Consider the following 10,703-nt stretch of genomic DNA (forward strand, 5'->3'; position numbering starts at 1 on the left):
TCTATATTTTGGAACCTGCCCTATTGGAAAGACCTAGAGGTCCGCTCCGCAATCGACGTGATGCACGTGACGAAGAATCTTTGTGTGACCTGCTTGGCTTCTTGGGCGTGTATGGGAAGACAAAAGATACACCTGAGGCACGGGAGGACCAGCAACGTATGCACGGAAAAGACGGCATACATCAAGGTCATGCAAGCTACGCTCTTACCAAAGAAGAGAAGGAAATCTTCTTTGAATGCCTGCTCAGTATTAAGGCACTGTCTGGCTTCTCGTCGAATATAAAGGGAATAATAAACATGGCAGAGAAAAAGTTCCGGAACCTAAAGTCTCATGACTGCCACGTGATTATGACGCAACTGCTTCCGGTTGCATCGAGGGGGCTTCTACCAGAAAATGTTCGATTAGCCATTGTGAAGCTATGTGCATTTCTCAATGCAATCTCTCAGAAGGTAATCAATCCAGAAATCATACCAAGGTTAGAGAATGATTTGGTGCAATGTCTTGTCAGTTTCGAGTTGGTGTTCCCACCGTCCTAGTTCACCTATGCAAAGAGATTAACGTTTTGGGTCCTGTATTTCTACACAATATGTTCCCCTTTGAGAGGTTCATGGGAGTCTTAAAGAAATATGTTCATAACCGTGCTAGGCCAGAAGGAAGCATCTCCAAGGGCCATGAAAATGAGGAGGTCATTGAGTTTTGTATTGACTTTATTCCTGACCTTAAGCCGATTGGTGTTCCTGAATCGTGGCATAAGGCAGACTGGATGGAAAAGGCACGCTAGGAGGGGAACAAATAATATGTATGGACGGACATTCTCTCACTGAAGCACACTACACAGTTCTACAGAATTCCGCCTTCGTGGCTCTGTATATGGATGAACACAAGAATTTGCTACGCTCCAAACACCCGGAGCAGTCTGATGACTGGATTACACGTGAACAAACCAGGAGTTTCGCCAGCTGGTTGCAGACACGTACCATGCATGACGCCTCTATTCAAGATGACATGTACTTGCTATCCCAATTACCATCTTCGAATATAATGAGTTTCAAAGGGTACGAGATAAATGGTAATACATTTTACACGATCGCCCAAGATAAGAAGAGCACCAACCAAAACAGTGGTGTCCGCTTTGATGCAGAAACCAAGACGGGAAAGGAAACATATTATGGTTATATACAGGACATATGGGAACTTGACTATCGACGTGGTTTGAAGGTCCCTTTGTTTCGGTGCAAATGGGTCAATATGACACGAGGCGGGGTAATGGAAGACCCGCAGTACGGAATGACAACAGTGGATCTCAACAATCTTGCGTATGCAGACGAACCATTCGTCCTAGCCAATGATGTGGCACAGGTTTTCTATGTGAAGGACATGTCTACCAAGTCGAGAAAAAGAAAAGATAAGGAAGCGAATGCATCGTACGATGAGCCAAAGCGGCACATAGTTCTTTCTGGGAAGAGAAACATCGTGGGAGTGGATGACAAGACAGACATGTCAGAAAATTATGAAAAGTTTGATGAAATTGCTCCATTCACAGTGAATATTGACCCGAGCATCCCGTTAAATGATGAAGATTTTCCATGGTTACGGCGCAAAGGGATACACGCGAAGAAAAAGTTTCACACCCAAAGATATGGGATGTGATCGGCTTCACTATCATCACTTTCTTCTGTGTTTCACACCCAGGAGGGAATCTCTGTAATAGTTAGGGTAGTTATGTGTTTTGGCATTTGAAACGCGAAGAAATTTTATGTGCAAACAAATTCTTTCATGCCTTTACTGATTTTTAAAGTTAAGTTATTCACAAACTAAGGATTCGCACTAATTTCAAATAATTCAAAATTTAAACTATTCAAATTTGAAAACTACGGGCACTAACAGAAAGTTTGTAATTTTTTTGTACCTAAAGCAAAAATATTCATAAAGAAACTCTAAATACACAAAAAAACAACTCAAAAATAAATAAAGCAAAAAAAAAATAAAAAAAAGCCCGCCTACTGGGCCAGAGCGGCCTGCATACGACTAGAAATCCAACCTGTTGTTGGGCCAGGATCCAGACCCGCAAAGGCCCAGTAGGCCCATAGGGCAGCACAGAACATGTAGGCCCAGTAGGCCTGCTTTGGAGAGGAGCTCGAGAGAGCTACCGCATGGGGGGTTATAAACCAGTGCGGACGCCCCTCGGCTAGCGAGGTGGGACTAAACTTCCCGTACCGCACCTGCACCAGCGCACCCCCTTTAGTACCGGGTGGTGGCACCAACCGGTACTAAAGGGGGGGCCTTTAGTACCGGTTGGAGCCACCACCCGGTACTAAAGGGGGTGCGCTTCCCGCCGCTTGGGCTGGCCAAAACAGGCCTTTAGTACCGGTTGGTGGCTCCAACCGGTACTAAAGGTCCATCCTATATAACTAAACACTTCAAAAATTTCAGTTTCTCATCTGCTTCTTCTCCTCTGCCCCGTCGCCCGCCGCCCCCGTCTCCATATCCCTCGTCGCCGCCCCGTCGTCCCCGTCGTCACCGCCGCCCCGTCCCGGCCTGTCCCACATTGTCCCCGTCCCCGTCATCGCCGCCCCATCCCCGTCGTCGTCGCCCCGGCCCGTACGTCCCCGTCCCCATCGTCGCCGCCCCGTCTCTGTCCCCGTCGTCGTCGCGCCCGTCGCCGTCCCCGTCGCCGCCCCCCGTCGCCTGTCGCCTCACCGGTGAGCACACACACATACATTTTTTTAGTTTTTTAGTTATAGAAATAGTTATAAAAATGTTAGAATTTTTTCTTTTTTAGTTATAGGAATAGTTAGTTATATAGCATTGTTAGAAATGTTATAGAAATGTTAGAATTGTTAGAAATTTTTCTGTTTTTTAGTTATAGAAATAGTTATAGAAAAGTTAGAATTGTTAGAAATTTTTCTGTTTTTTAGTTATAGAAATAGTTATAAAAAAGTTAGAAATTTTTCTTTTTTTTAGTTATAGAAATATTAGAAATGTTATACAAATGATAGTTATATATATAGAAATGTTATAATTTTTTTTCTGTTTTATAGTTATAGAAATATTAGAAATGTTATAGAAATGTTAGTTATATAGCATTGTTAGAAATGTTATAGGAATGTTAGTTATATAGAAATGTTAGAAATTTTAGTTATCAAAATCCAATCATTAAAAAATGTTACTTTTTGCGGGCATATAGCTAGTATGTTCTCGACGATGCCCGGCCTGCATCCTCGCCGTCGACCTGTCCGCGACGACGTCCGGCTGACCCATGTCCAGGACTGGGCTCCGCCGGGCTGGCACTGGGAGGTGCTGCCTGGAGGGGCGCGCCGCTTGATGAGGAACCCGGCCCCGGGTCCCGTCGTCGACCCTGATCTCGTTTGGTGGCGTTCGCGTGGGCCAGTTTCGGTGTGGAGGGAGCCGACCTTGCCGGAGGTGGTACGTCGCCGTGTCAGGGAGGAGGACGAGCACGTCCATCGCTACATGGTTGCGTTAGAGGGTGGCAGGTTCTCCAATACCTGGCAGTTTCTTCAGGGATCTCACTTCAGCTATGATCCTGTGAGGGTTCCTTCTCTTTGGGTGTCCGCCGCCCGCGCCGCAGGAACCGCGAGTGTCCTAGATTCTTCTGTAGTATTTGATCTTTATTAGCTACCTAGCCAGTGATGTATTCGATATATAATATTCGAGATGATGTATTCGAGATTATATATTATTCGAGACGATGTATTCGAGATTATATATATTATTCGAGATGATGTATTCGAGATTATATCTATTATTCGAGACGATGTATTCGAGATTATATCTATTATTCGAGACGATGTATTCGAGATTATATCTATTATTCGAGACGACGTATTCGAGATTATATTCGATGATGCTTATTATGTACTATGATTGATTCAGTTTTTCCTTATTAATTGATTGCATCCATGCATTGTAATTTGAATATATTTCTTTTGGATTAGTTAAACAAAACCTATGGCGGACAATACCGGCAGAGAGGGAGAAGAGGCCCTGTTCAATATCATACGTAATCCTCGCGGGCCAGATGATATCAGAATGAAGAAGATTATGACGGCTCCGAATATCTAAACAACACCGGGGAGGGTGATATGATATTCGATCGCGACGACTGAATTGATGAAGTCATGAACTATAAACATGACGAAGAAAATGTTGATATTGAAACAACAAAGACCGGCGAGGTATATATATTTATATAAGCAGGCATCTGGTGATCATCACATGTTTTAAATGACTTGAAGATATATTAACGAATTGATCTTTCTTCTTTCAGCCATCCGGATCGAGCAAATCTTCAGGCAACAGGACGAAACGAGGCCCGAACAAAAGTTGAAGGAGGGCGTAAAGTACAATATCGAGGCAATCAGACCTAATGGCGAACCATTAGCGCCTAAGAAGATTGCGGACAAGTTCATTTGTCAGTGCGGAGTTCTTGTGAAGGACCAACTCCCAATCTCCCTTCAAGAATGGAGAGAGCCAGCAAAGCCACGTCCAGGAGTTACTTTTGTCGACGACAGACAAAAACTTCTGCTTTGGGAAACGCTCATGGAACATTTCACCCTACCAGGTCATTTCATAGATGCATATGTGGAGAAAGTCAAGGACGCTGCTCTTAGGAAGATGGCGGTTACATTCAAGAACCACAAGATTCGTGAATGGGCCAAGTACGTCAACAGAGGAAGGAAGACTCCAGTATTCGAGGGAACACTAGAGAACCAAAGTGCTCATTGGGACGATTTCGTGAAATTCAAGGATTCGGAATTATCTAAGGAACGGTCGAGAATAAACAAGGCCAATGCCGCAAAAAAGGATAAGTTCCATAAGCTTGGGCCAGGTGGCTATGCGGTGGGAATGCCTAAGTGGGATAAGTCTGAGAAACAGATGCGGGATGCAGGTGTCACTCCAGAAACATTGAGCTGGCCCCCCAGGTGCAGGACTTGGTTCTATGCGCATGGGGGGGAGTTAGACCCGAAGACAGGCAAAGTTTCGAAGAAGGCATGTCTAGACGGAGCCGAAGATAAGCTACTTGTTGCAATAGAAGAGGCTCGATCGGGGTTGTTCGAGCCCAACAGAGAGAACGACAAGCTTACGCGTGCCCTGGGAAATCCTGAACACCCGGGAAGAACACGAGGCATGGGCGCTATTCCGTGGTATGAGGGGTTTTCGGACTGGAACGCCGACTACAGAACCCGTGCAAGAAAGAATATTGCGGAGGAGAAGAAGAGGAAGATGGAGGAGGAGCAGAGGAAGCTAGACTATGAACGCCTTCAAGGCCTAGAATCAGCGCACGCGGACTTGGCAGTCAAATTCCAGCAGCAGCAGGAGCAGATCGACTCACTTAGGCAGCAAAGGGGGTCTCAGCAGCTAGCGGATGATCCACCATTGGATAGCACCGTCCCATCCATGCCGAGAAGCAGCGTGGGTTCCGCCCCGGGCGACGCATTGCTGGATAGCTACCCAGTGGATGACATTATGGAGAACACTAACTGCGAGCTACACTTCAAAATGAAGAACATATCCATGAAGGTGGCGGATGCCCTTGCTTTTACAAATCCCCCCGAGGCAACCTTCTATTGCAACCCGATTCCAACGGGCTATGCTCGTGTCTTGGTTGATGAGGTGGTGGACCAATATTCAGGGCTAGAGCTTGACATTCCTGGAGGTGACGATGAGCACACACTAGGAGAGGCCAACCATCGTATCATCCTATGGAGAAAGGATTGCATCATCTTTCGAAGGCCACCGACACCGCGTCATCCGACTCCTCGTCGCAGTCTGCCACCGAGTCAGCAGACTCCCGCTCCTCCAAGTCCACCAACGCGTCAGGCCACTCCTCCTCCAAGTCCGGCACAGCTTCAGGCCACTCCTCCTCCTCCAAGTCCGGCAAAGCGTCAGGCCACTCCTCCTCCAAGTCCGGCACAGCTTCAGGCCACTCCTCCTCCAAGTCCGGCACAGCTTCAGGCCACTCCTCCTCCTCCAACTCAGCCACGTCAGCCGTCTTTGCCGCCTCAGCAATCACGGAAGAGAGCCGCCTCAGCTATGGTGCGTAGCGGTACAAGTCGAGGTAGTACTGGAGGTATAGGCGGAGGCAAGCGATTTCAATATGGTCCAAGCCTCGTGCCTCTTCCGCAGAGGCCTTACGACAAGTCCGAGGAGGAAAACGTAGCCATATCAAAGGCCGAGGTGGAAGCCCATTTTGCACCGAAACCGCCACCGCCACCAAGGGAGAAAGTGCCTGTGGAAAAGATTGACCACTTCATTCGTATGGCTAGAGCACCAGCTCCCAAGCCTGTTGACACAGACTATGAGCGTCACATCAAGAAGTTAAATCGAGCATGTCTACAGAAAGAGGCGAGCTCGAGCTCGAGCAAATCAGTTGGCAAAAGGAGCGGTAAAACCGTTCCCCAGCTGGGAGAACAGGCGGCGCAGTCAATCCCCCCGCTTGTTGTGCCAACAACACATGAGAGTAGGCGCGTCCAATATTATTGTGGGCAAACCGTTAACGTTCCCAAGGTGGGCGATGTGGTAATAACCAAGGAGCATATTGCGCAGGCTTAATCGATCGGGATCACTGTAGGACAACTCCTCGATATCGAGCCCATGTCTTCGACTAGAGAGGAGGAAATAAAACGGAAATATGCCCGGGGCCAACCTTTGGTCGAGCCAGAGGAGGTCAATAAGCGATTGTTGTACTCAGACAATCTGAGCACAAGCTCAACAATTGAGCTTTTCTCCCTTAGTTTGCAGGCTTAAAAAAACTTGTCAGAGGTCTCATACCTCTTGACGTGGGCATTAGTCTGAAATCCCAATTTCAGTCTTTGGAACATCTCATATGTTCTGCTATGTTTCAAAAATGTCTTTGGTGCCTCAATTCTAAACCATTTAGCATTACGCACTGAACTATCATGTAGTCATCAAAACGTGTATGTCAGATGTTCGCAACATCCACAGACGACGTTCGAGGTTCAGCACACTGAGCGGTGCATTAAGGACATAAGCCTTCTATGAAGCAATGAGGACGATCCTCAGTTTACGGACCTAGTCCGCATAATTTCTACTATCAACTTTCAACTAAATTTTCTCTAGGAACATATCTAAACAGTAGAACAGAAACGTGAGCCACGACATAATTTGCGAAGACCTTTTGACTATGTTCAGGATAATTAAGTTCATCTTATGAACTCCCACTCAGATAGACATCCCTCTAGTCATCTAAGTGATTACATGATCCGAGTCAACTAGGCCGTGTCCGATCATCACGTGAGACGGACTAGTCAACATCGGTGAACATCTTCATGTTGATCGTATCTTTTATACGACTCATGCTCGACCTTTCGGTCTCTTGTGTTCCGAGGCCATGTCTGTACATGCTAGGCTCGTCAAGTTAACCTAAGTGTTTCGCATGTGTTCCGAGGCCATGTCTGTACATGCTAGGCTCGTCAACACCCGTTGTATTCGAACGTAAGAATCTATCACACCCGATCATCACGTGGTGCTTCGAAACGACGAACTTTCGCAACGGTGCACAGTTAGGGGGAACACCTTCTTGAAATTTTAGTGAGGGATCATCTTATTTACTACCATCGTTCTAAGCAAATAAGATGTATAAACATGATAAACATCACATGCAATCAAATAGTGACATGATATGGCCAATATCATATTGCTCCTTTTGATCTTCATCTTCGGGGATCCATGATCATCATCGTCACCGGCATGACACCATGATCTCCATCATCATGATCTCCATCATCGTGTCTCCATGAAGTTGCCTCGCCAACTATTACTTCTACTACTACAGCTAACGGTTAGCAATAAAGTAAAGTAATTACATGACGTTTATGTTGACACGCAGGTCATAAATAAATTAAGACAACTCCTATGGCTCCTGCCGGTTGGCATACTCATCGACATGCAAGTTGTGATTCCTATTACAAGAACATGATCAATCTCATACATCACATATCATTCATCACATTCTTCTTGGCCATATCACATCACATAGCATACCCTGCAAAAACAAGTTAGACGTTCTCTAATTGTTGTTTGCATGTTTTACGTGGCTGCTATGGGTTTCTAGCAAGAACATTTCTTACCTACGCAAAAACCACAACGTGATATGCCAATTGCTATTTACCCTTCATAAGGACCCTTTTCATCGAATTCGATCCGACTAAAGTGGGAGAGACAGACACCCGCTAGCCACCTTATGCAACTAGTGTTGGGGAACGTAGCATAAATTCAAAATTTTCCTACATATCACCAAGATCTATCTATGGAGTCATCTAGCAACGAGGGAGGAGTGGATCTACATACCCTTGTAGATCACGCGCGGAAGCGTTCAAGAGAACGGGGTTGATGGAGTCGTACTCGTCGTGATCCAAATCACCGATGATCCTAGCGCCGAACGGACGGCACCTCCGCGTTCAACACACGTACGGAGCAGCGACGTCTCCTCCTTCTTGATCTAGCAAGGGGGGAGGAGAGGTTGATGGAGATCCAGCAGCACGACGGCGTGGTGGTGGAAGTAGCGGGATTCCAACAGGGCTTCGCCAAGCGCTGCGGGAAGAGGGAGATGTGTCACGGGAGGGAGAGGGAGGCGCCAGGGCTTAGATGTCATTGCCCTCCCTTCCCCCCACTATATATAGGGCCAAGGGAGAGGGGGGAGGCACAGCCTTGGCCCTTCCTCCAAGGAAGGGTGCGGCCAGGGAGGAGTCCCTCCTCCCCAAGGCACCTCGGAGGTGCCTTCCCCCTTTAGGACTCTTCCTTTTCCCCTTCTCTTGGCGCATGGGCCTCTTGGGGCTGGTGCCCTTGGCCTACGCACCCCCTACAGCCCATGTGCCCCCCCGGGGCAGGTGGCCCCACCCGGTGGACCCCCAGGACCCTTCCGGTGGTCCCGGTACAATACCGGTGACCCCAAAACTTGTCCCGATGGCCGAAATAGCACTTCCTATATATAATTCTTTACCTCCGGACCATTCCGGAACTCCTCGTGACGTCCGGGATCTCATCCGGGACTCCGAACAACTTTCGGGTTACCGCATACTAATATCTCTATAACCCTAGCGTCATCGAACCTTAAGTGTGTAGACCCTACGGGTTCGGGGGACATGCAGACATGACCGAGATGACTCTCCGGTCAATAACCAACAGCAGGATCTAGACACCCATGTTGGCTCCCACATGTTCCACGATGATCTCATCGGATGAACCACGATGTCAAGGACTTAATCAATCCCGTATACAATTCCCTTTGTCTAGCGGTACGATACTTGCCCGAGATTCGATCGTCGGTATCCCGATACCTTGTTCAATCTCGTTACCGGCAAGTCTCTTTACTCGTTCCGTAACACATCATCCCGTGATCAACTCCTTGATCACATTGTGCACATTATGATGATGTCCTACCGAGTGGGCCCAGAGATACCTCTCCGTCACGCGGAGTGACAAATCCCAGTCTCGATTCGTGCCAACCCAACAGACACTTTCGGAGATACCTGTAGTGTACCTTTATAGCCACCCAGTTACGTTGTGACGTTTGGCACACCCAAAGCACTCCTACCGTATCCGGGAGTTGCACAATCTCATGGTCTAAGGAAATGATACTTGACATTAGAAAAGCTTTAGCATACGAACTACATGATCTTGTGCTAGGCTTAGGATTGGGTCTTGTCCATCACATCATTCTCCTAATGATGTGATCCCGTTATCAACGACATCCAATGTCCATGGTCAGGAAACCGTAACCATCTATTGATCAACGAACTAGTCAACTAGAGGCTTACTAGGGACATGGTGTTGTCTATGTATCCACACATGTATCTGAGTTTCCTATCAATACAATTATAGCATGGATAATAAACGATTATCATGAACAAGGAAATATAATAATAACCAATTTATTATTGCCTCTAGGGCATATTTCCAACAACTAGTGCATGTCAGTCGGTGGAACCAGTCTCACGTAAGAGTACGTGTAAGGTCGGTCCGGGCCGCTTCATCCCACGATGCCGCCGAATCAAGATTGGACTAGTAACGGTAAGCATATTGAACAAAATCAACGCCCACAACTACTTTGTGTTCTACTCGTGCATAGTAACTACGCATAGACCTAGCTCATGATGCCACTGTTGGGTAACGTAGCAATAATTCAAAATTTTCTACGTATCACCAAGATCAATCTATGGAGTCATCTAGCAATGAGGGAGGAGTGGATCTACATACCCTTGTAGATCGCGCGCGGAAGCGTTCAAGAGAACGGGGTTGATGGAGTCGTACTCGTCGTGATCCAAATCACCGATGATCCTAGCGCCGAACGGACGGCACCTCCGCGTTCAACACACGTACGGAGCAGCGACGTCTCCTCCTTCTTGATCCAGCAAGGGGGGAGGAGAGGTTGATGGAGATCCAGCAGCACGACGGCGTGGTGGTGGAAGTAGCGGGATTCCAACAGGGCTTCGCCAAGCGCTGCGGGAGGAGGGAGATGTGTCATGAGAGGGAGAGGGAGGCTCCAGGGCTTAGGTTAGGCTGCCCTCCCTTCCCCCCACTATATATAGGGCCAAGGGAGAGGGGGGGCGCAGCCTTGGCCCTTCCTCCAAGGAAGGGTGCGGCCAGGGAGGAGTCCATCCTCCCCAAGGCACCTAGGAGGTGCCTTCCCCCTTTAGGACTCTTCCTTTCCCTTATCTCTT

The sequence above is a fragment of the Triticum urartu genome, chromosome 4, assembly GCF_003073215.2.
Source record: "Triticum urartu cultivar G1812 chromosome 4, Tu2.1, whole genome shotgun sequence".
Lineage (NCBI taxonomy): Eukaryota > Viridiplantae > Streptophyta > Magnoliopsida > Poales > Poaceae > Triticum > Triticum urartu.